This window comes from Hylobates moloch, unplaced genomic scaffold (genome assembly GCF_009828535.3).
Source record: "Hylobates moloch isolate HMO894 unplaced genomic scaffold, HMol_V3 SCAFFOLD_3, whole genome shotgun sequence".
Classification (NCBI taxonomy): domain Eukaryota; kingdom Metazoa; phylum Chordata; class Mammalia; order Primates; family Hylobatidae; genus Hylobates; species Hylobates moloch.
The window spans coordinates 170,371,778-170,397,215 of record NW_026652278.1 but is presented as its reverse complement, the minus strand read 5'-3'; the positions used below and the strand labels follow the sequence as shown (position 1 = coordinate 170,397,215).

Genomic DNA, 25,438 nt, shown 5'->3' with positions numbered 1-25,438 from the left:
ATTGACTTTAGCATGCTATAACTCTACTTCAAAGTCACGTTTCCTTGTATCTTCCCCAACAGTGCCACCTTTCTTCTTATCTCTCAAGTAGAGATTCAAAATCCTGAGCTGCACCTCTTACTTTTCTTTCATCACCTGCCGCAATCTTTTTTTTTTTTTTTTTTTTTTTTTGAGATAGTCTTGCTTTGTGGCCCAGGCTGGAGTGCAGCAGCATGATCTCAGCTCACTGCAACTTCCACCTCCTGGGCTCAAGGGATTCTTATGCCTCAGCCTCCAGGGTAGCTGGGATTACAGGTAAATTTGTATTTTTAGTGGAGACAGGGTTTCACTGTGTTGGCCAGGCTGGTCTCGAAATCCTGACCTCAAGTGACCCACTCATCTCGGCCTCTCAACGTGTTGGGATTACAGGCATGAACCACCGCACCAGACCACCTGCACCAATCTTAAAAACCCTCATGTTGCTTCTTCCTGAGCAATGGTTCTTCAGTCATTTCATTCTTTCCATCCCCACTGCTACTGTTCTAGCTACTTATTTTATTGACTCCTATCACATGTATCACTATACCATTCATGTTAGAGAAGTTTGTGTATGCTCATCATATTCTCTAGATTTTAAGCATCATGAGGGCAGTATGTATCAAAGCTTGGAATGAAAATTCCTAATGAAGCTTGGAGACCTATCCTATCAGAATCCCGTCATGTAAGTTTACCCAACTAAGTTGTCAACTTTCCCTTGCCTTTTCCTCTTCCTCATTCCTGAAAGCTCCAATGTGGAATTTGAGCTGAAGATCAGCCCAGTGCTTAAAATCACAATAGCTTAAATAGCTCTGTGGCCCTGGCCCACCCCGTCTCTGCTTTTATTAAAGTACTAGGTTTCTTCATTTTGGAGACAGTATCCCCAGTGTGTGATCCTGAAATACACTTGAGGTACAAAGATTCTGTGTCTTGTGAGTTGTAGCAAGATGCCTTATTTGTAGTAGGCCATAATTATTTGCTGAATGACTAACAATTTATCTAATCTAATTGATTTCTAAGCCACTGATATTTGTATGTCATTTGTGTATTTTAATGTACATAATCATTAAAACATTAGCAAGTATTTTCTCCCCATTTTAACAGCTCATTACCTTCTATATCATGTTATATCCTGGTTTATATAAGAACATCTGTGTCTAATATATTCCTGTAAATCATCCCTGTTCATTTTCATAAGGATATTAGACTCAGCAAATATGTGTCATGTGGATTTTTATGTGCCAGCCTCTAAACATCACAAAAACTTCCCAGAGCCAGAGATAACTGCACTGAATCAGCTGTTCCCAAGTTTACTTTTAACCATTGCTCAAATTAGATATCTATGAGCTCCCCTTAGAGTCCAATCCCAGGCTGCCAGCTGCTCCAGATGTAAGGAGCTTTTATAGCCTTCAAACACATTTTATCTGTCATCATTTTCATCAACACGAATATCTTTCTCTTTATTCTCTCTCATAGAACCTGGTAAACAAGGAAAGAAAAAAGCTTGGCTTTATTGTAACTCCAAAGAGGTCAGTCTGTGGGGGAAAAAAACAACACAGCATGTCTCTCTTTGCATCTCTTTCCATGCAGTTCTTCAAAGGTTTGTCAACCACCACCTTAATCCGTTTATTGAAGACGCCCAGTTTTCCAGGTGACCTTTTCTTTGGAATTCATTGGAAATGCAGCTTGAAGTGATAGAAAAGCAATGAAGAATGCAGGAAGGTTTCAGCGCTAATTTTGTCTCTACACATTAACAGATCATGTGTTCTGACCAAATTACCCACTTTTTCTCATCTGTAAAATGGGCAGTGATTTCGAGAGGGTTAAACATGAAAAATGATTATAACATTTTTAAATAACATAAGCTACAAATAAATTTACATACCTTTTGATCCTAATCACAGGGTTGGGATGTACTCAGATAAGTTTGCCAAGACGTAAAGTAAAAGGATGCGCATTGCAGCAGCATTGACAGTAGCAAACAACTGGAAAAAGCTAATGAAAGTGCGAAAAGGGAGCTGGAATGGAAACGATGAGACAGCCATATCGTGGGATATGAGGGAGTCACTTTTTTAAAGTCGCGTGGTTTTGCATAGCTTATAGGGAAATGTTTCCAAGGAGGAGTATTAAGAGGAAAAAGTGAGGCCAGGCACAGTGGCTCACACTTGGTATCTCAGCACTTTGGGAGGCTGCGGCAGGTGGATTACCTGAGCCTAGAAGTTCCAGACTAGCTGGACAACATAGTGAGACTCCTCTCTAAAAAAAATATATATATATATACATACACACACACACACGTGTATTTATATATATACACACATGTATATTTAATATATATGTGTATATACATGTCTATATATGTGTATATATGTATATATGTGTATATATGTATATATGTGTATATATGTATATATGTGTATATATGTGTATATATATGTATATATGTGTGTATATATGTATATATGTGTATATGTGTGTATATATATGTATATATGTGTATATATGTGTATATATGTATATATGTGTGTATATATATGTATATATGTGTGTATATATATGTATATATGTGTATATATATATACACTTTTTTTTTTTGAGGCAGAGTCTTGCTCTTTCGCTCAGGCTGGAGTGCAGTGGCACAATCTCGGCTCACTGCAACCTCCACCTCCCAGGTTCAAGTGATTCTCCTGCCTCAGCCTCCCAAGTAGCTGGGACTACAGGTATATTTTTAGTAGAGGTGGGGTTTCACCATATTGGCCAGGCTGGTCTTGAACTCCTGACCTCATGATCTGTCCTCAGCCTCTCAAAGTGCTGGGATTGCAGGCGTGAGCCACTGCGCCCAGCCTGTATATATATTTTATAAAGAGTAAAAAGTGAGGTATAGAGCATTTATTTAGCATGTTATAAGGTATAAATGAGAAAAGAATGTGTGTGCACATAGGCTACTACATATATGCACAGATATATTCTGGACTAAAACATAAAACTGATAAAATGACCAACTTAGAATAGAATAATTGAGGACAGGAAGGTGTCATTACTTTATGTTACACATGTGTCTACATTTGCATACGTTTTATTTTCTTTATAAAAATAGCAAAAGTAACATGAATAGTATAACAATGAGACTTTTTGATATTCTTTGTATACATTTGTTTAAAAAACTAATATATAACCTGAAAATAAATGTAAAAAATTTTATAAAATTTCAGTGGATATATTGACATAAGCCTAGAAGTTCCAGACTAGCCTGGACAACATAGTGAGACTCCTCTCTAAAAAAAAAAAAAAAAAAAAAATATATATATATATATACACACACACACGTGTATTTATATATATACAATGTATATTTAATATATATGTGTATATACATGTCTATATATGTGTATATATGTATATGTATGTATATATGTGTGTATATATACACTTTTTTTTTTTGAGATAGAGTCTTGCTCTTTCACTCAGGCTGGAGTGCAGTGGCACAATCTCGGCTCACTGCAACCTCCACCTCCCAGGTTCAAGTGCTTTGTCATCATACAAAGAATACCAACATTCAGTCATAGACTCAAAGAAAAATTAAGTCTAGAAGATGTGCTGCTTGTAGTGATTTGGTATTGCATAGGTTAATGCTATACACCGTATTGGGGAGAGTATGTAATCAGCTTTTATCAAGTACCTGCTGTTTCCTTTGCCCGCGAACACCTAGCGTGTAGGCATAAAAGGATTGGAAGGCAGCTCTTGTTCATTGCATCATATTGCTTTTTAAAATCTAAAAAATCATTACTGGATAATACATGAACAAATATAGTATGATGTGGGTGGGGAAATTCTCCCCAGCTGTGCTGAGGCAATGAGCATGTGGATCTGGAAGAACAGCAGCCGGGCTGAGTCACCATGTCTGCCCCCTGAGTTGTTGGGTGAGGCGGCTGGACCTAGGGAATTCTGATGATTTGCCCAAGGTGAGCTAGATGAGCTGAACAGGGACTGTGTTTCTAATCAGCCCATTTCAGTATGGGGCTTCATCTGTGGCAACAAACATTCTGTGGTCAAGATGTGGGGAATAGACCCACCTGATTTAGTCCCCACAATACCATAGAAGGTGTTTATTTTATGAATAAAGATATTCAAAATCACAGAGATTAAATAATTTGCACAAAGACACAGGGCTAAATGATAGCAGAACTGGAATTTAAATTCCCATCATCTGACTCACTCCATTGTTTATTGTCTTAATGACAGGAGTGAAGATACACAAGTGGGAATTGATAAGGTGTGTAGGGAAAACAGTTAGCTGAAGGCTTCTTAAAATAGCCGAGATAAATTCTTCTAGGTGCCAGTAGTATGACAGTAAGAAATGAATTCAGCAAGGGAAGGCAGAAGTCAAGTTGCAAAACCAGTGAAATGAAGATTTCCAGGAGACTCTATGGAGCTAGCCTATAAATGTTATGTTCAAATATTCTAATACCTATAGCCAAACAGTGGGAGTATTAATAAAAACCTCTACACCTTGCTTGCACTTCTTTTTCCCACAGGTCAAATCTGCAATCCACTTTAAGGTTAATGGCTGTGTCTTTGAGGTATATTTAGTGTGTTCACCTTTTAAGGGTCATACACATAACTATGATAACCTGATTTATCACCTATACTGTGTAACACTATCTTTTACTCCAAATGAAAAATTAAACTTCCTACAAATGCCATAAAATGCATATTAAAATATCATGCGCAGGGCGAATAAAAATTTTACATAATGACAGGTTTAATTTTGTTTATTCTGTTAGCATCTATTCTTGAAAACTGGACCCCGAATTTCTCTATTTATGCTCCTAAATTCAGAATAGTCTAAAATGTCATTTTTATTATTCCTTATATTAGAGTGCTTAAAATTAAAAACATTCATCAGAAAATTGCTGTCTTTAAAATGTATCACCCAATATGGAATGTAAATATTAAATTTAAATATTTTAAAATTAAATTATTATTGAATGTATAATTGCATGAGCACAGTGTAGTTGGGCTATGTGTGAGTGGACAGCTGTGTTCTCAGGTAGAAATATGTCCCTTAACACCACTTTAAAAGCCACAAACCAAAAACCTTCAGCTGCCAGACTGAGGACAGAAAGGTTACCGAAAGCCAAAGAGAAACTGTCACTACTAGACATTTCGAATCAGTCCCTAATTATTGAAAGTCACTTTAAAATATATGGGCACATTGAATTTTCAAAACTGCCTTTATGGAACTAACAACCTAAGAATTAACTGATTTTTTTTCAGCAAAGAAACTATAAATAAATGCAAAGGAAGAAAGGATGGAATAATTCAAATACAGTGACTTGCACTCCCAGGTATGAAATATAAACATACGACCATTTGATTTAAAAATAGAACTTGTATAGCTTTAGCACTCTAGTCAAAAATACATCTTGTCTTAATAAGATGGTAACGAACCCTTACGTGCAAGAAATAGACAATATAAACTTCATGTATGATGCCGGTTCTAGTTTGTAAATAGTAAATACTTCTTTAAATGTGTAGCGTGTCTCATGCATTTCAGAACATGACACGTTCATTGTTTCGTCTGAATCTTGAAACACGGGGGTACCTTTCTACTCATTCAAGCAGTTGGCCTCGCTCAGGATGTGCTCAGATCCCACTTGCTCTATGATTCCTGCGTTGGCCGCCCCAGATGGGCGTAATTCTCCCTCCTCTGAGAGCTTGTGGAGGTAATGATCTCACAGGGAAATGGCATTGTCTTGTGTTTGCCTTTCCTTCCTTCCTTATGATGTATCTCTGAGTTGTCTCTCATGTCACCTTCTCTCCCTCTTCCCTTCTCCACGTCTCATCCCTTCACTGTAATACCCAGCACGGGACTCTGGCCAGGATTGACAACCAGGGTGTCTGTGGGCTGACATGCCTCTGTGTCCTGGCCTGCAGACTAGCCTTGTATGGTCTCTAGTGCTTGTCCGTGTTTACCTAACATTGAAAACCTTGGGAGATTTCATAGAAAAATCTGAATTTCTAGTTTCTTTTGAGGAAGTGGAAGATTTGGCTGCTCTGGGTTATTCTTACTTCATGGCAGCAACTGGTTAGGGACACGTGGGAGCTTCCCCTTCAGGATTTGCCCACACACTCCAACTTGCCACAGTCCTCCTGGCTCCCTGTTGCACCCCTACTTTGAAGCATTATCATGAATTAGTGACTGCCACTTTTTTTTAATGACAGAGAAATACCTATCTGCACTCTGATTTCTATTAAAAGTGAGTTGACTGGCTGGGCGCAGAGGCAGGCGAATCACCTGAGGTCAGGAGTTCGAGACCAGCCTGGCCAACGTGGTGAAACCCCATCTCTACTAAAAATAGAGTGTGGTGCTGTGTGCTGGGTGTGGTGGTGGGTGCCTGTAATCCCAGCTACTGGGGAGGCTGAGGCAGGAGAATCGCTTGAACCCATGAGGTGGAGGTTGCAGTGAGCCAAGATTGTGCCAGGCACTCCAGCCTACGTGACAGAGTGAGACTCCATCTCAAAAAATAAAAAAATAAAAAAATGAGTTGACCAAAGAAAGCATGAAGAAGCCTAGTATAGTGGTGGCACATGCCTGTAGTCCCAGCTACTCGGGAGGCAGAAGCGAGAGGATCGCTTGGGCCCAGGAGTTCCAGTCCAGTCTGGGCAACATAGCAAGACTCATCTCTAAACAAAAACAAAACCAAGAAACAAGAAAAAGCAAGAAAGGCCATTGGATGATTCCCAATCTGTAGCCCTCATTTTCAATATGGCTTGGCCCTGTTGGCATTTGAGTTTGTGCTCTGTTTTAAAGCGAGAAACTTAGGAGCACACAGTCTGTGCTTCATCACTTACTTCTTAACTGTGAAGCCCACCCTTCTGGTTTCTCATCTCAAAAGGAGAATCTGAGGTAGCTTTTTCTTGAAGATTAAGTAAGGTAAGTAAGTAATAACTATCACTCCTGGATAATAATGCTCACATGTGCATTTTTGGCCTACAAAGTAGATAAACTGAATGTATCTAGTCCCCACTTTGTTGGAAACCTTCGGGAGAGTTCCCTTGTACAGGAGGAGACACTTGAACAGAGTTTGGAATATGAACTACATTTTACACAGCAACTTCAATTTCCATCTGACTGTCCACAACCCCTACAGACCACTGGAGTGCTTCCTCACTGATTTAAAGACTTACTATGCAATGCTGGAGAATCCAGACATTTTGAGGAAAACAGATGATGAACTTCTTAATAGAATCACATTGGTGGCTGCTTACCATTTATACACACCTTCCCAAATTGCCCTGCCTGCCATTTTATCTAGTGCCTTCAGGGCTGGAATTACTATGGAAAGTTATTTATTGGACAGTCTGATGTTGAGAGAGAACAGAACTTGCTTGTCACAGTTACTAGATATAATGAAAAGCATGAGAAATTGAGTAAAAAACTATGTACCACCCAGATCTGAAGAAGATGCTGTTCTGAAACCGAAGTTGGAGCAATGTCATTCTGCTGAGCTTGCACTTAATGTAATTATGAAGAAGAGGAAAGGCTGTGAAGATAATGATGATGTCTCAAAGAAATCCAGACATGAGGAGGAAGAATAGACTGATGATGACCTGGTAGACTCTCTCTAGCCATTTCAAGTTGACTTGTCAGTGCTAACTAATCAAGAGATTAGGAAGCATACCAGGCTTTGAAGGTGAGCTGTGGTTGTGCCACTGCACTCCAGCCTGGGTGACAGAATGAATGAATAAATAAATACATAGTATATCGTAAGAAAACATCAAAACGTTAAACATTTCTATTTGTTATCTAATTTTTTTCTTTCATAGTAGTTCATGTAAAAGAAAACATCTTCAAAAAAGCCAGAAAAAAAAAAAAAAGCTCAGCTCATTATCTGCAATATAGTGGGCACGTGTTGTTACTATCCTTATCATGTGTGACGTTAGGAAATCCTTCAGAACTGAGCTCTTCCATGGGGTCATCTCAGCAGCCCAGGTTAGATTTGCCCAGCAGCTGGAACTCATGAATCAAGGCTGTGAGTCATGGTCTAATACATATTTGTTAGATGCCTACTATGTGTCTGGCACTGTTGTAGATACTTGGTATCTATGTTGTAAACAAAGCAAATCTGCTCTTATGAAGGCTTACCACCAGTAAGTGAAGGAGATAAGAAATACGTACTCAAATATATATAATTATGCCAGGAACAATATGTGCTGTAAAAAATAAGGCAAGGCAGAAGAATAGAGAAAACACAGGAGCATGTACTATCTGTATTAGTCTGTTTTCACACTGCTGATAAAGACATACCTGAGACTGGGCAATTTACAAAAGAAAGACTTATTTGACTTATAGTTCCATGTGGCTGGGGAGGCCTCACAATCAAGGCAGAAGGTAAGGGAGGAGCAAGTCACATCTTACATGGATGGCGGCAGGCAAAGAGAGCTTGTGCAGGGAAACTCCCATTTTCAAAACTATCAGAGTTCGTGAGACCCATTCACTATCACGAGAACAGCATGGGAAAAGACCCACCCCCTCCATGATTCAATCATCTCCCACGTGGTCCCTCCCACATCATGGGAATTATGGGAGCTATAAGATGAGATTTGGGTGGGGACACAAAGCCAAACCATATCACTATTTTATATAGCTTGGAACAAAGAGATGGTTCTCCAGCAGGGACCTGGATGCAGTGAAAGAGAGAATCATGGAGCATTTGAGGGAGGGACATGGCTGGCAGCCAGGACACAGTGTTGTGAACAGTGACAAAGAGGTCAGTGAATGAGTGACAGAGACCTGAGAGTTTTCCAGGGGTCACATCCCTTTAGGCCTTGTAGGCCATAAACACCTAGATTTTAATTGTGATCAGAAATCCTTGGAATTGTTTTTTGAATTTTTTTATTTTTAATTTGTATGGGAACATACTAGTTTTATATAATTATGGGGTACGTGTGATGTTTTGATACAGGCATACAATGGACAATGATCAAATCAGAGTGATTGCGGCATCTATCACCTCAAGTGCTTATCCTTAGAATATTTTAATCTTGTAAGTTACATGATCCGCTTGGTTCTAAAAGGCTGCTACCTGGGTCATAGGCTCTGGGGAAGAAAGAGAAGAAGCAGGAGAGAGTCAGGAGGATGTTAGATCCTCCGTAGATCACATGAGGACTGATAGTGGCTTGCATCCAAAGGTGGTGGCGGTGGAGGATGTGAAACAGTCAGATCGTGGGGACGCTCTGGGGCTGCAGGCTTCGGAAGAGATCTTGATACTTAAGAGTATCAAGTTTTTGCAGTAAATATGGAAGTGGATATCAAGAGCTCAGTTTTCATCTTAAGTTTTAGATGAGAACATCCAAGAGGAGATGTTGAATGGACAGTTATATACACATCTGGAGTTCAAGGGAGAGGCTGGGGCTAGAGATATAAATGGAAATCATTGTTTTATAGAGACAACATCTAAAGCCATGGAGTTGAACTCATCAAAGACTCAAGTGCAGAATGAAAAAGAAGAGGCAAGAGGATTGAGCCCTGGGTCACACACTTAGTCAGGCCCAGAATGAGGACGCATCAGTCAGATGAGAAGGTGTAGCCAGCACAGTAGGGGTAGAACCAGGAGGGTCCCTCCTCGGGGCCCCAGGTTGCATTCAAATCTTGACTTGCAAGGAAGGAAGCTTGCTTTCCAAGGTGATGTATTTTTAGACCAAAGGTGTTTTAGGTATGGAAGGACCTTAGCAGCAATATTTTGCAAGTCCTGCACTTTACAGAAGTTGAGACTGAGACACAGGGAGGTTAATTACCCAAAGTCACACAGTAATTGGTTTGAGTTGATTAGGGATGATGTGTTCTGTTGGAGAGATGACAGGCTGGGCCAGAGGTGAGTATCACCTAATGAAGCTGGAATTGCTACCAGTCACTCCTATCTCTAGCCAAGAAAAGGAGGGGACAGGAACAGTCACAGGCATCAGCTGTTGAACTTGTTTCTTAGAAATTCAGACTCTTACAGAGCACTTTCTGTATGCATAATACAATTCTAGACACTGTTCAACTGCAGAGTGAGAAGGTAAATGTTCCTTCCTCCCGGGTTGTTTTTTTCTTCAAATTGGTGGAAGAGTTGAACAATCTATAGCAAATATATATACATACATAAAAACTAATTCAGAAATTGAGCGCTTTTTTAAAATCAGAAATTAAGTAGATTTTAAAGCAATATAGATGCTTCCTTAAGAGAGTGTGGTGAATAGGATCCCTAGTACTAGGTGGCGCATCCAGTGACTATTTGTTAAGTAAATTAAAGCCTTCTCTTTTCCTCAGTAGGAAACCACTCATGGGATAAAGCGATCAAACTGTGAAAGAATAGAAGCATTTTTCCCCAAACTTAAAATTAAAAAGTTATATTCATACAGGTGATGCTGAAATCAATACCGATTGTAAAACACAATGTTCTTAAATATTCTACAATGAATGCTACTTTCAGTTAATCTTCACCTCATCACTCAGTATCATGTGAAAAAGCTTCCTGTTTTCCAAGAGCACATGCTTTGAATATCTAAATGTGTGTGTGTCTGGATAACATGCATTAGGTATTTATCCTAATGCTCTCCCTCACCTTGCCCCCCACTCCCTGACAGGCCCTGGTATGTAATGTTCCCCTCCCTGTGTTCTCATTGTTCAATTTCTACTTATGAGTGAGAACAAGTGGTGTTTGGTTTTCTGTTCCTGTGTTAGTTTGCTGAGTATGATGGCTTCCAGCTTCATCCATGTCCCTGCAAAGGACATGAATTCATTCTTTTTTATGGCTGCATAGCATTCTATGATGTATATGTGCCACATTTTCTTTATCCAGTCTATCATTGATGGGCATTTGGGTTGGTTCCAAGTCTTAGCTATTGCAAACAGTGCTGCAATAAACATATGTGTGCATGTGTCTTTATAGTAGAATGATTTATAATCCTTTGGGGCAAAGACTTCATGACTAAAACACCAAAAGCAATTACAAAAAAAGTCAAAATTGACAAATGGGATCTAATTAAGCTAAAGAGCTTCCGCACAGCAAAAGAAACTATCATCAGAGTGAACAGGCAACCTATGGAATGGGAGAACATTTTTGCAATCTACCCATCTGATAAAGGTCTAATATCCAGAATATACATGGAACTTAAACAAATTTTCTGCTCTTTTAATAGGGTTTTTTTTTTTTGGCTCCTTTAAGATACACAAATATACCTATCTCCAAATTTTGTGTGTGTGTGTGTGTGTGTGTGTGTGTGTGTGTGTGTGTGTATGCTCACATGCACATGCATTTACCTCTTTATTGAGAACATATGGACTTCCAGATTTTTATGCAAAGCCATACGTTTCTGTCTGGCATCATATGGCTCTAATTCGATTAACACTATCCAGTCCTGTAATGTACTTCTTTGTTACATATTATCTAAGTCATATGAGTGAAAATTCCCATTACAGAAGAGGGGAAAAAGAACTTACTAAATAATCCTTTTGCAGTTTTTTTTGGGGGGAACGAAGGATGTGAAAACTTGATAAAAACATAAAAATTTACTATATAATAATAATTTGAAGACTCTGATATACCCGGTATTTTTGCTGGTATTTTATATTTTAATCCATAACTTTACACTAAACAAGATCCAAAAGTGGGAAAACATTGCGGTGAAATTCTGTGATTTTAAATATAGCGGGCAGCTGGAAAGAAAGTGGAAATGTGTGTGCTGATGTGAGGGGTGTTTTAGGGGCTTTCAGCTGTGAGTATTTTCAGTAAATATCTGCAAATATTATAGAGCACATGCCATGGAAGAAAGATCATAAAGCTCATAGACTGTCACGACATATTGAGTAATTTCCATTGGAAATCTCTAAAATAATTCTTGTAGGCAGGATCAGAGGCTCATCTAAAGAACTGTTTTGGCCAACACTGATGCCTTTTCCTTTCATTTGGGAGATCAAATATTGAATTTAGCCTCAAAGGTGGGTCCCATTCTGGGTAGCCCCAGAGGACAGGCTGGAGGCTTGGTTTTGGTTGGGTTTTTCCCTTGTGGCAGAGGAACTGCAAAATTTATTTCAAGATCCTTACTAGGGTGGTGTGAGTAGTGGATATGGTCACTCCATGAGTGACATCACCAGGTGACTTTGGCCATGTGATTCCATCCAGCATTTTGATTCATCATGACAGACAGGCTCATATATTTTTTTTTGGTACAGAGGTAGAATTACGTGGGGCCCCTCACACCATTAGAAGTTTCTTAGTTATAGAAGGGCTATGATTTTGGGGAGGAAGCTTAGTGTCAAATTCTTCTTGTCTCTTGATCATTGAGAAGGTTTGCTGCAGGTCAGCATCATTGGTTTCCTCTCTGTACCTAAAAATTGGGCTCCAATCTGAAAGAAAGTTAAAAATATGGAAGTCTACTTGCCTTGGAGAAAATGATGGAAGTGGGAGTGTGTGCACACGTAGGCAGGTGCACAAAAACTCAGGCAGCAATAGATGCCTCTCATTGAACTGATTTGCCACTTGAGAGAGAATAAAGAAACTAGCAATATCCAGATGTTATAATTCTGTTCTCAATGATACTACTGGCAGCTCTGGTGCTCCGGGGGAAAGGGAGGGAGCAGGTTTCTCCTGTGGTGAAATCACGGAGGAGAAAGACGGAAGCCTATTCTTTGTTGCACTTCACACTGAGTGCTTTACACAGAGCAGAGGCCCAATTAATGCTTGTGGAATTGAATTTATTGAATTGCACTGAAGGAAAAAGAGGACTCAAGGGGCTTGGAGACTTCAAGAGTATATTGCAAGAGGGTCAGTTTCAAGTCGAGACTGAAATTCTAAATCTCTAGATATGTCTGTTGTGAACTGGAGATATATATATAGGTATAGCTTAAATGGGAAACAAACAACAAATATACATATTGGAACTGCTGAATGTTTGGTATTGGACCATATTTACATATGATATGTGAAAGAATACACTGATTTTCAACTAATATTATTTTAATACATCTAGAGTCAAAATTTATTTACTTTCCTTTAAGTTTTTGTGAAATTTTGAATGATGATAACCAGGTAAAGTGATTAAAAATGACACATTTTTTTTACTTAATTAAAACTCTTAATGGAAAAAGTTTTTCCACTAAATTTGAAGAGTAAGTTAAGCTATTTTTGAAGCTAAATTAATCTAAGAAGCCAAAATATTTTTGGCATTGGCAATCAGGATGCCTTTAAAATGTTCTCATAAATCAATGAAGATTTAAGATCTTCCTCAAATTTTGAAGATAAACTCATATTTGGGCTGTGATGAAGTGTGAAAAATTTCAGCATAGAAGTTGTTATTTTCATGAATTTATGAGTGTGTGAGAACATCTCTCTGCTAAATTAATTATAGCAATAAATACTACAACCAATATAAAATGAAAGGTTAAAAAATTTGTCCTAAAAGTTTTAAAAATCAAGAAAAAAGGCCAGTGGGAAAAAATTAGGTTTACTTCAAGAATAAACTATTCACGGTAGTTGATAAAAATACTGTTAGGATCCTATACAAAACACATAGCTTGTAATCCCACCACTTTGGGAGGCTGAGGCAGGAGGATCATGAGGTCAAGAGATTGAGACCATCCTGGCCAACATGGTGAAACCCCGTCTCTACTAAAAATACAAAAATCAGCTGGGTGTGGTGGTGCATGCCTGTAGTCCCAGCTACTCAGGAGGCTGAGGCAGGAGAATTGCTTGAACCCGGGAGGCAGAGGTTTCAGTGAGCTGAGATCCTGCCACTGCACTCCAGCCTAGTGACAGAGAGAGACTCTGTCTCAAAAAAAAAACTCAAAAAACAAAAAACAAAACAAAACAAAACAAAAAACAAAACAACAAAACAAATTTTAAAAAACCCTCATAAAGAATTGGGTAAAATTAGTTTAAAAATTGTTGGTTTTCTTTCACTTTTTTGTAAATACTGTATCAAATATTTTTCTTTCTATGTTTCTCTAATTCTTGTAGTTCTTAAATACTCCTTAATTTTTAAATTTATAAGCAAATAAAAGCAAAATTAAATTCTTTTACCTAAGTCTTAAGGATAAAAAGACAATATATACCTCAAGATTTTTCACTTTTAACTTCTGAGATAACATGTGGACCTAGAACTGGTCTTCTAATTAATCTAGTACATTCAGTTCAAAATATTCAAAAACTGTTAAAAGAAGAAGACAGTGTTAAAAGTGACATAAAAAATCACATGATTTTTACTTCTTTTCTCTGGAAAAAAAAAACATTAGCCCAAATTATTGGTATTATTTTTAGATTAAATCTTTGAAAATATTCAGTATAAATATTTTAGAATGTAGAAAACAAAAATCTCCATTACAATGAATAATACGGTAATGTAAAATTGTTGCTTTTTTTTTTTTTACAAATTGTTAAATAATAAAAGTTAAATAATACATTAAAGACTACCTTATAATTTAGCAACTGCTTCATCATTTCAGCAGAATGTTCTTTTTTAGAATCAGTAAACAACAAAATAAAAGATGTAATTGCAGTATCTTCAAAATACCACTTACTTTGAAAAATAGTGAATGAAATGCATTTAATGGTAAAAATTTTGAAATATTATTACAAGCAGAAAGTTTGGGCCCTTGGAATCACATACACATGACAGATGAAAAATATTAAAGGAGGTATTTACCACAAAGAATATTTTCCCAACAGAAATTTAGAAAGGGGTCTGGTCTGATAGAGTAATGGGTTATATGAAAACCTTCAAACATCTTAATTCAGAAAGATGAATGCCAGGAAGCTTATTGAGTTGGAGGAGTTCAAGTTTGCTGATTAGAACATATAGCAATATACATTTCAGTGGGACCAGAGAATATTCTACTGATCATGAAAATGTGAATAAGCAAAGTTGATGGGTCTTAGACCACCTTCACTTTCCTTTCCTTTATGTTAATAATCAGAGGAAATTTAATCAGTGGAAAGTATAAACCATGAACAGGCTTTAGATATAAATATAGAAGAGATGAGTAAAAATGTAGAACAAAACAGTAAAAACACCTAGAATAAAACACTGGAATTGGGTAACTATTTTATTATCCATTGACAGAAATATCACAAAGATGTGTGTGTGTGTGTAGCTACAGATGTGTTGACTTACCTACTACTGTTTTTTTCAAAGATTATATTTAAAAACAAGCAATGAAGTACCACTAAAGTATTTTTAGTATGAACTGATCCTTTTCCATTTTCTCTTTTCAATGAAGTTGGATTGCATGAAGTGAATAAAGCCGCTTTACTTGATCTTATCAGCCTACAGCAGATGAAGAAAGAATTTCTAATGGATCCTACATCATTGACTGCAGTTGTTAGAGAAATAGAGAAACAGAATTGTTGGTGAGTCATATGGCTCTGACACTGCTCTAATGCGATGGCAGTTTTGGTGAGGATTTTGATATTTAATGAGTGAATAAGGGCAGAGCAAGTCTTTTAAGCCCATTTCTGATGGAAGCATAACCATATAAGTTTAGAATAAGAAAAGAAAATGAGGGGAAGAAAGAATGAATAAATTTATTGATCAGATAATGCTGAAGGCATTAGAAGATGCCAACATCAATACAGTTAATAAATACATTGTTTACACAAGTGTGTCACTATCACTGGCCGGCATAAAAACAGTCTTTGCCCAATAGTGTTTCCTCAAACACTTGAAATTGAAGAAAATAAAGCTCAGTATTTCCAGTGATCTCTAACTTTCAGATTTAGATGTAGATGATAAGCTTTTTGAATCAAAATCTTAGATCAATGCTATGAATTTTGTTCTTGCAAAGCTGTAAGAAAACTAAGATGCTTCTAAATTTTAACTTAAAGTCAGTATCATAAGAATGCCAAGTTTAAAAATGGAACAATGTTCTACCTTTTAGTTAGTATGAAGTTAGTTCAGAAGAGACTAATTGGATAGTCACTTGTAAATGTATTCCTGGATACACTTAGCCAAGAATGATGGAGGAGCTCTTCTTTTGACTAATAACACATTTCATGCTCTTTAGTATGTCTTTATATCTCCGTCAAAGCTAAAATCAACGAGGTATGGATAAAAAATGGGCTGAATATTAGAAGATGCTAATAAGACCCATTCCACTAACCCCTTCATTTGTGCCAAAATAATGTTTGAAATGCTGAATTGATGTGCTGAATAATTTGTTTGAACTGCTAGGCTACAGATCTGGGGGCAGAACTAGTGAAAAATAGCCAGCTTTGGAGCTGGCCCGCTGAAGGGAAGAAGGAACGATTGGGCTAGAGTGAATCCCTATGGAGGAATCGAGCCTTTTCAGGAGGGGAATGTCAGGGTGAAAAGAAGGAGTTCTTTTTCAGGGCTAGGATGGATAACAAAGGCTGCATGCACAAGGTGGGTAATAGAATTTCAATTTCTGAAAGATGACTTCCAGGAAGAAGGTCTCCCCCAGTGTGGAGACATATCTTGGGGTTTAAATTGGGCCCTCACCCTGTAAGAGGTCTGTGATGCTGCAGATTCTTTCTACCAGGCAAGGCCTCCTGGGATTAATCAGAGCCCAGCTGTGTGGAGGAGGAACAGCTGGAGCATCTGGGCAGGGGCTGGCCGAGGGCCTGGTAAGCTGGTGTCTACTGAGAGACAGCATTCCTTTGGAACACCTAAGCCCACTGCTGTAGCAGCGAAGAGAAGGGAGCTGGAGGCCATAAGCCCTGGTCTTCCACTCTCATCAAATACACCCCAGTGGTCAATGCATGCCTCCATTTTTTTGTGAGAATCCTCATTTCTCATGTGCGTGCATTTAGCGTGTACTACGGCTTCGGATGGTTCACACTCATTATTTTCCCACCTGGCTTTGAGATGCATCTGGGGAAAGCTGGTGCTGTCACCTTTCAGGAAGAAGAGCAAATGCTAAATTTTAATTACAAGAAATACCAGGATGTCTTTGAGAACATTGTTCTTAACTTCAGTAAAACTTTTCGGTTCTTTTAAAAATCCTTTGCACGGTATCTCAGAATCACAAATTTTAATTTTAAAAGGGACCATCATGATGAGTTTATTCAACACTTTCATTTCATAGGCAACAGAATGGAGGTCTAGAAGGATTAAGTGACTTACTTAAGGTCATTTTTATAGAAATGAAAAAAAAATCTTGAACATTTCTCTAGCTTTCAGATTGGAGGAAAAAGACTATTTATTCATTCACTTCCCAACAAATCACTCACCCACTGTCCTGAAGCCCAAGGCCTGCTCTCTTCCGTGGATACCCACTTTCCCTTGATTCAGAACTTGACAGTAAGTGGAGTGGGGAGAAAAGCCTATTAAAGGCTATGCTCTTTAAACAGAGTGCTTACATTTTAGACACAGTAGGAATAACAGTAGAGAAAGCAATTAGCAGGTGGAATGTCAGGAAGTGAGTCTGTTCTATGAAGAAAAACAACTACCTTTAAACAGTCAAAGAAAGCTTGGGTATATAACATACTTTTGCCAATGGAGACACAATTAAAATAAACTTTGAGGTGGGCATGGCGGAGGGGAAAGGTTTATATAAAGAATACAATCAGGCTGGGTACAGTGGCTCACACTTGTAATCCCAGCACTTTGGGAGGCTAAGGCAGGAGGATCACCTGAGGCCAGGAGTTTGAGACCACTCTGGCCACATAGTGAGACCTTGTCTCTATAAAAAAAATAAAAAATTAGCTGGATATTGTGGTGGCATGCCTGCAGTCCCAGCTACTCAGGAGGCTGAGAAGGGAGGATTGTTTGAGCCTGGGAGTTCAAGACTTCAGTGAGCTATGACTGCACCACTGCCCTCCAGCCTGGGCAACACAGCGAGATCCTGTCCCCCCCAAAAAAATCAGCCAGATAGAAAGTTGCACAGAAAAGATGGAAAGATGGAAAAATTGCGAGACTGGGAACGCGAGTGTGTACTGAATGAGGGTGCTTAGAACTGCTGTGTAACTGTGTATGCTGAGATAATGTTTATTACTGGAATAGCTAGTGATAAGTTAATTAGGATATCTTATATAGTTTGATTCAGAAGGAAACTTATTGTTTGCCTCATGGAATGACCTAAGCCTTTATAGATGTTTAAATTTGCCAAAATACTAATTTTGATTAGGCCCTCACTAAAAGATAAAAAATAGTCAATAGACACATACTTATACAATACAAACACATTATTTCCACTGACAGGGAATGAAATCCAACAGTTAATACGTATTTATTAATTTAACAGCATATGTTAATGTGTTAAACCTAACCTCCTGCTTATTAGAATGAAATGAATGAATGTTATTAGAGATAACATTATAGGTCAAGCAGAAGATAGCCCTACACAAGATTCTTGCTGAATAAATAAATAACTATGGCGGATTGACTTTCTAAAGGAGACATCAATTGAAACAAATGATTAAAGTTGACAGTGGAATTGTACAAATGACTCTAATTAATGAATTTTCTAATATTTTTCATGTTTATAAACATTAGCCCCGTTTGCACACTGTGTGCATAAATATGCATGCATTACAACCAGTGACATCCATAACTGGTTGCAAATCACGCTCAGACACCTACTCTGTGGCATCCGTGAATTCTGACATATCATTCTATCGTAAGCTGGAGAAAGTTCTAATTTGACTTGGCAAAGCCCCTAACCAGATCTCAGATAAAACTGACCATTTACAAGACATCAAATCTTCTGCAGCTTTGGATTAGGGTTCTGACCTTAAAAAAAGAAAAAGTTCTACTTTCAATCACTTCTTCTCGTTATAAATATGATAAATCGATGGCTGTTTTGCTTATACTCCCTGACAGTAGTAAGATAATGTCACTCTTCAAATAAGTTCTTACTTATTGGTTACCTTTTGATGGGTTTATCAGCTGCCAACAAATAATGGAGAACTATTTTGGTGAAGCCAGTCATGCCAGGCCTGTAAATGAGAATATCTCTGTGTGTGAAGTCTGAGCAGTACAGGTAGGTCTCCACGGCACAAGGTTCTGAGAGAATTAGAGCTACCTTCATGCTCTTACTTTTATCGCTAGCCCTCACGTAATTACGGTAGAAAGTGCCATTACTCATGACATCATTACTGCTAATGATGACCAGAATATAGGCTTAAGTTAAAGGGTAGTGTTGCTGCTTCATTAGGAACTCTGAAATTAGTAACATCATCATTGCCTCATATCCTATTAATGAAGACCAGCTCCATATCCAAAAACATGAGAAGCTCATAGTTGGTGACATTCTCTTTGCAGGTGTTTAGTTTTAAAACTGTGTTTTCTTCTTACCTGCTAGAACTCGATTTTTTTTTCAACTTCTCAAAAATGTAGACAGGATTAACCAAGCCTGTTTTTTCCCTCCTACATATAAAATACAACATTTTATGTTTGATGTTTGTTTATTGGTAGTTTTATGAGCAATAAAAATGCTTTGCTAAGTGTATAGTTCTCTAAAATATACATATTTTAAATGGATAGGAAAATTACAAATTATTTCAAAGGCTTTGGTAAAATATTGGGATGGCTCTGTATAGTGTGGGACTGTCTTGTGTTGCTAAAACATTTTAACCTACAGCTTTGCTCTCCTATTCTGATTAATCATTTAAAAACCAAATACAAATCAAATGTAGAAACACGACCAAATACTAACAAAAGCATTTTCCTTGCATATTCACGAGAACATTTCATTTGGGATTAGTAGCTTCATAAAAGCACAAATATAAATGTCAATGAATTTTATATTACACAGATGATATTGCAGAAGCAAAAATCTTTGCATTTATTGATACCTAATTTGGAAACCACAAAATACTGGATGCATCCTAAGAGGAATGGTGGGGGTGGGGGGGCAGGGGAAAGTGGAAGTAGTGATGCCTGCCTGTATATTTTTGAAATGTGTCTTAGATGACTGTAATTTATTAGCTATATTATCATAACATTAACATTATAATAATAATTAACATTCAGGTCTATTCCATAGGTGTATAATTTTAGTGGGCAGAACAATGCAAAACAAGTTCAGAGTGTGGGTTCATGAGTGGAACCCCACTTGTTCTGTATTTTTGCCTGGAGTTACATGAGAATGTAGACATTAATTCTTACATTTATGGAACACCGTTTTTATCATTTAAATTCATTTTTATTCAGTCTTTTTCATTTAAGCATGCTTCAATGTATTTATAATAAATGAGAATACATATAAACCTTCCAGAACATCTCTGGGAATACGGAATTATATTAATGACACTCTTAATGTCATTTATTTGACATGGGATCTGATTATGCCATTAAAGACCTAGTTCCTCTGATACTCACACAGGGATTAGAAATAACTGAATTGGGGAAACATCCCAGAAACTAGGAATAGTTATTTTAAAATTCAATGGTAGAATTCACACTTTTAAAATGGTACAATTCACAGTTCTTCCTCTTCTGGAATGTTAAATCTTGTTTGAGAGGAAATTCATATATTTATGATAAATTAGCAAACAATTTGGAAGCAACCTAGAATATGTATAGAGAGTTTCAGCCTATATGTGTCATTCAGAGGCAATTCAGAACATGAGAAAAACCACCGTGGGCTCATGTTAATTCAGACAAACTTCATGGAGAGGGAAAATTTTGAGCTGAGTATTAAAGATGTGTAGGATTTAGCAGAAATAGAGAGAAAAAAGACTAGGAGTGAATCAGAGCATGTGAGGGGCCAAGGTGGCTAGGAGTGCTCTAAGAGGCAAGAAACCATTCCTCTTAGGATGCATCAAGAATGTTCCAAGATCGAGGAAGTAAACTGGGGCCAGTTCATATGGATCCTTAAAGTGGGGTTGAAACTTTCAAATTTATTCAAATATGCAAAAGAAGCTAATATAGATTTTTAACAAATGGAATACATGGTGAAAATGACTCTATTGTATAACCACCATTAAATAAAATGGTGACACTCAGAAACTAGGTAGCTACTATTAAAAATGAGAAGTAAAGTCACGATGGTAAATTAGAGTAACCACAGTATGACACGAGAAGGAGAAATAAACCAGAAACTTTGCGAAGCATGTATACTAGGACACAGTGGCTACCTGAGTGTGGGATGGGAGAGAGATGCAATAAAGTTGACTTCAAAATATGCAATTCATAGAAACAAGAGAAATTTATTTTTCACAGTTTTGGAGGCTGGGATGTCCAAGATCGAGGCATTGGCAGGTTTGGTGTCTGGTGAGCATCCAGTCTATCCTGGACAAATGCTATGTCCTCACATGGCAGAATGTCAAAGGGTAAGAAGGTCGAATTCCCTCTGTCAAGTCCTTTTTGAAGGGTACCTAATCCTATACACGAGGAAGGAGTCCTCATGGCTTAATGGCTTAATCACCTCTTAAACAACCTCTCCCCTTTCCCCCATACTATCACATTGGCAACACCTGCATTTTGGAGGGTACACATTCAGATCATAACAAAAAGTTAGACAAAGGATTCATTTTTGATCATCGCATACACTAGATTTGACTTTACAAACATGACCACCTGATTGGACATATTCGGTAAACAACTGGAAATAAATGAAGGATAAAGGCATGGGCTGAAACTGCAGGTTTAATAATGAGCATATAGGTGATAGTTGACATGGCAAGAGTGGATGAGCAATCTAAGGAATTGGATAAAGAAAGAAAAGTAGAGCAAGAGTAGAAAGTCTGAGAATTTGACCTGAAGAGAACTGGTAGAAATAGAAGCAAGAAAGGAAAGGAGGTAAAGAAAGAGAAAATAAGAAAGGTATTAGGATGGCTAAGAGAAGCCAAGGAAGAGGTTGTGAAGGAGGGAATCATGGTATCAAAAGCTGCAGAGATGGCAGGTGCTGAGTGGTAGGAAAGACCATCTGGATTTGTACTACAGAGGTTGTAAATATTAGATTAACTGGGTTGTTTAGGAAGGGAATAATTTAGTGCAAATGTTAGTTTCTTAAGATGACAAGGCTTCAATTTATATTTTAGATGCATTTTCCTCCTATTAGGGAACAAGTAGCCAACTCCTCAGTTTGTTTCTCATTGGAATTTAGCAGTTTAGCTGAACTAATTTACGTTTTTGAGCTTATGAACAGCTGCAACTTTGTATTTAAATTTCATCTGCTCTCTGTCCTACTTAATGTTCCAGTAACAATCCATCTTACTTTCAAGTCTGACAATTTCATAAGGGTATTGACCACCCACAGAGAGTATGCCTTCAAAAGGGAAAGCCCTTTAAGAGCTGTGTTGAGTGAAGCAAAAATGCTTAGACTGTAGTCAATACTATGAAAACTGAACTGGTATAAGTGCAGTGATTCAGAAGAATTAGTTCCATTATTTTTACCGATGCTTCAGGAAAGCAATAGCATCTAGGAAAACAATAGAATTTAGGGCACTGTGATGGTCATTGGGATACTGTGCTCTGTGGTTGAACAACCCACTAAAATATTTCAGTAAAAGTGCAGTTAAACACACAGAGCTGAAAACTTCACCAACCCTACAGACACTAATGATTTTCCATATAAATTGTTGGGGCCCCTTTAAGTAAAAATAATGAACAAGACTATATTCTGCTTGCTTTATAATAGACATTTCTGATAAGAAGTGATTTCATTCTAATAATAGAGTGGGGGCACAATTTAGTCTAACACGTTAGAATAAATTCCTTGATTTTAATAATCTTAAGTGCAAAAATTTTTTTAAAAGCCCACAATGAATATTGACATTTAGAAACCTCTTAATAGTAGCATAATTCCTAGATATAAAGCTAAGATAGTAAGGGATCTATTTTTTTCTTTTTTCTACTGAGCAGCTTTGTATTTTAGTAGTCTTTTTTTTCCTTTGAAAACCAGATTCCCATTTATAAATATTTCTGAATCAGGACACTACTCCTTTAAATTAAGTGTGTTCCTGAAGTGACCCATATCTGGCCATCAGGTAACCTATATCAGGTAGTGCCACATGTTCATAGTCAACCCCAGCATGCACCCCTTGGGCTGATAACTAAAATGTGACAATTCTGATAATTAAACCACCTAAAGCCGGTGGCTGATGTCTTGCATTAATTCAAAACAGCTTAAGGTGAAACAGCGCACTATCCAATTACCAGAGACAGGACTGTATATGCTCTCAACCATGTTGGCATGGCTTTCCTCAGTTACACTGAACCTCACGCCTGACAAGCACTCTAATTTAAACAAATAAAGGGGGTGGCTGATGGATTGTAGCCTGCTTAATCTAACTATTAGTCCCTCTGAAGACTTCTCTTGATTAGCAAGGCTGAGTAGGTCAGAGGATGACATTTTCCAATCAACCTAACATTCACGGAGAAATTATGTTTTTCTGTATCATTCATTAACAGCTAGTGGAATTCAGATTTTTGGCTTATAAGGAAGATCCCAATTAATTAAAATAATGAAGAAGAAAAATAAAAGCAAATTATTTTATACTGGAGTATAGTTTTAATATTTATATGCATAGATTCCGTCAGCAGTAGAGGATGTTAGGATTTCCACACTCTTCCCAAAATGCAACCAGAAAATACTACAATGGAAGGCACACTTCCAAGGATTATAGTTTTCTGTATCTTTGTTGTTCAAAGCAAGAGCAGTCGTGAAGCACCTCACTAATTTGAGGATTCATTTATAATCATTGCCCGTTCAATTAAATTGTTCACACCTCTTCTCTACCACTACTACCACGATCATTAAATAGTATTGACTGCATGCCAAAAACAGCCTCAAAAAGCATACCATGTGTGCTAGGCTGTTCTGGCGTTGCTGTAAAGGAATACCTGAGGCTGGGTAATTTATAAAGAAAAAGGGATTTATTTCTGCTTACAGGTCTGCAGGCTATGTGGGCAGGGTGGTGCCAGCATCTGCTTCTGGTAAGGTCCTCAGGAAGATTCTAATCATAGCAGAAGGGAATGGGGAGCCAGCATGTCACATGGTGAGAGTGGAAGCAAGAGAGCAGGCTGGGAATGGGAGTGCCACACACTTTTAAACAACCAGATCTCATGTGAAGGCACGCATCACCACGGGGATGGTGCTGAGCCCCTCATGAGGGATCCACCCTGTGATGCAATATCCCCCACCGGGCCCCACCTCTAACACTGGGCATTATGCTTCAATGTGAGATTTGGAAGGGACAAATATCCAAACCATGTCACCACATAAGTGTAGTGTGATGGTTAATTTAATGTGTCAACTTTAGTGGGCTAAAGGATGCCCAGGTAGCTGGTGAAACAGTATTCCTTGGTGTGTTGAGAGGGTGTTTCTGGAAGAGATCAGCATTTGAATCGCTGAACTGACAAAGGAAGATCCTCCTCCCCAGTGAGGGTGGGCGTCGACTAATCTCTTGAGGGCCCAAATAGAACAAAATGTGGACGAAAATTGAATTTTCTTCTGTCTGAGCTGGAACACACATCTCCTGCTCTTGGACATTGGCACTCCTGGTTCTTAGGCCTTCAAACTAGAACTGTGGCTTACACTGTTCCCCGCTCCTCCAATGGACCCCTGCCCCAAGGCCTTTGGACGGAACCACCGGCTTTCCTGGTTTCTCCAGTTTGCAGATGTCAGATTGTGGGACTTCTCAGCCTCCATAATCATATGAGTCTATTCCTGTAAGTCTCTCTCTCTCTCTCTCTACATACATACACACACACACACACACACACACATGCATATATGTGTGTGTGTGTATATATATATATATATACACACACACGTTTCTATTGGTTTTGTTTCTCTGGAGAACGCTGACTAATACAGACAGTGAATTTAATCTGATTTGAATTTGTTCTTTTCACGGGCTATCTAAACGTTTACCTATAAGCCTAGGGTCTATCAGAGTGCAGGTTGGGAAATGACAAACTAAAATTGAGCCTTGGCCAGGCACAGTGGCTCATGCCTGTAAACCTAGCACTTTGGGAGGCCGAAGCGGGTGGATCACTTGAGGTCAGGAGTTCAAGACCAGCCTGGCCAACATGGAGAAACCCCTGGCTCTACTAAAAGTACAAAAATTAGCCTGGCGTGGTGGCGGGCACCTGTAATTCCAGCTACGTGTGGGGCTGAAGCACGAGAATCGCTTAAACCTGGGAGGCAGAGGTTGCAGTGAGCTGAGATCATTCCACTGCACTCTAGCCTGGGCAGCAGAGCAAGACTCTGTCTCAAAAAAATAAAATAAAATAATAGGATAGAATAGAATAGAAAAGAATAAAATTGAGCCTCATCTGGGAAGCTATTTAGGATTACTGTGTCTGATTTTTATTGCTTGCCTTTTTTCTCATGTGTACATATATAGTGCATATATTGTAGGCATGAAATAGCCAAAAGTTAAATCCTTGAGGTCCTTCAATCAAGGGAATATGCTTGATAGTTTAAGGAAGAAGAGTGATTTGAATTCAAGATTTTTGTATTGTAAAGGCT

The 25,438-nt window shown here is 38.1% G+C and overlaps 1 protein-coding gene and 1 pseudogene across 1 annotated transcript in view; one reads left to right on the top strand and one right to left on the bottom strand.

The window, feature by feature from the left end:
- The window catches only part of LOC116481477 (cyclin-H-like), a 36,493-nt pseudogene extending 19,480 nt beyond the window's left edge, over positions 1–17,013 (top strand).
- TENM3 (teneurin transmembrane protein 3) overlaps positions 1–25,438 on the bottom strand; it is a 1,044,221-nt gene that overhangs the window by 875,140 nt on the left and 143,643 nt on the right. The gene's annotated exons all lie outside the window — the stretch shown is intronic.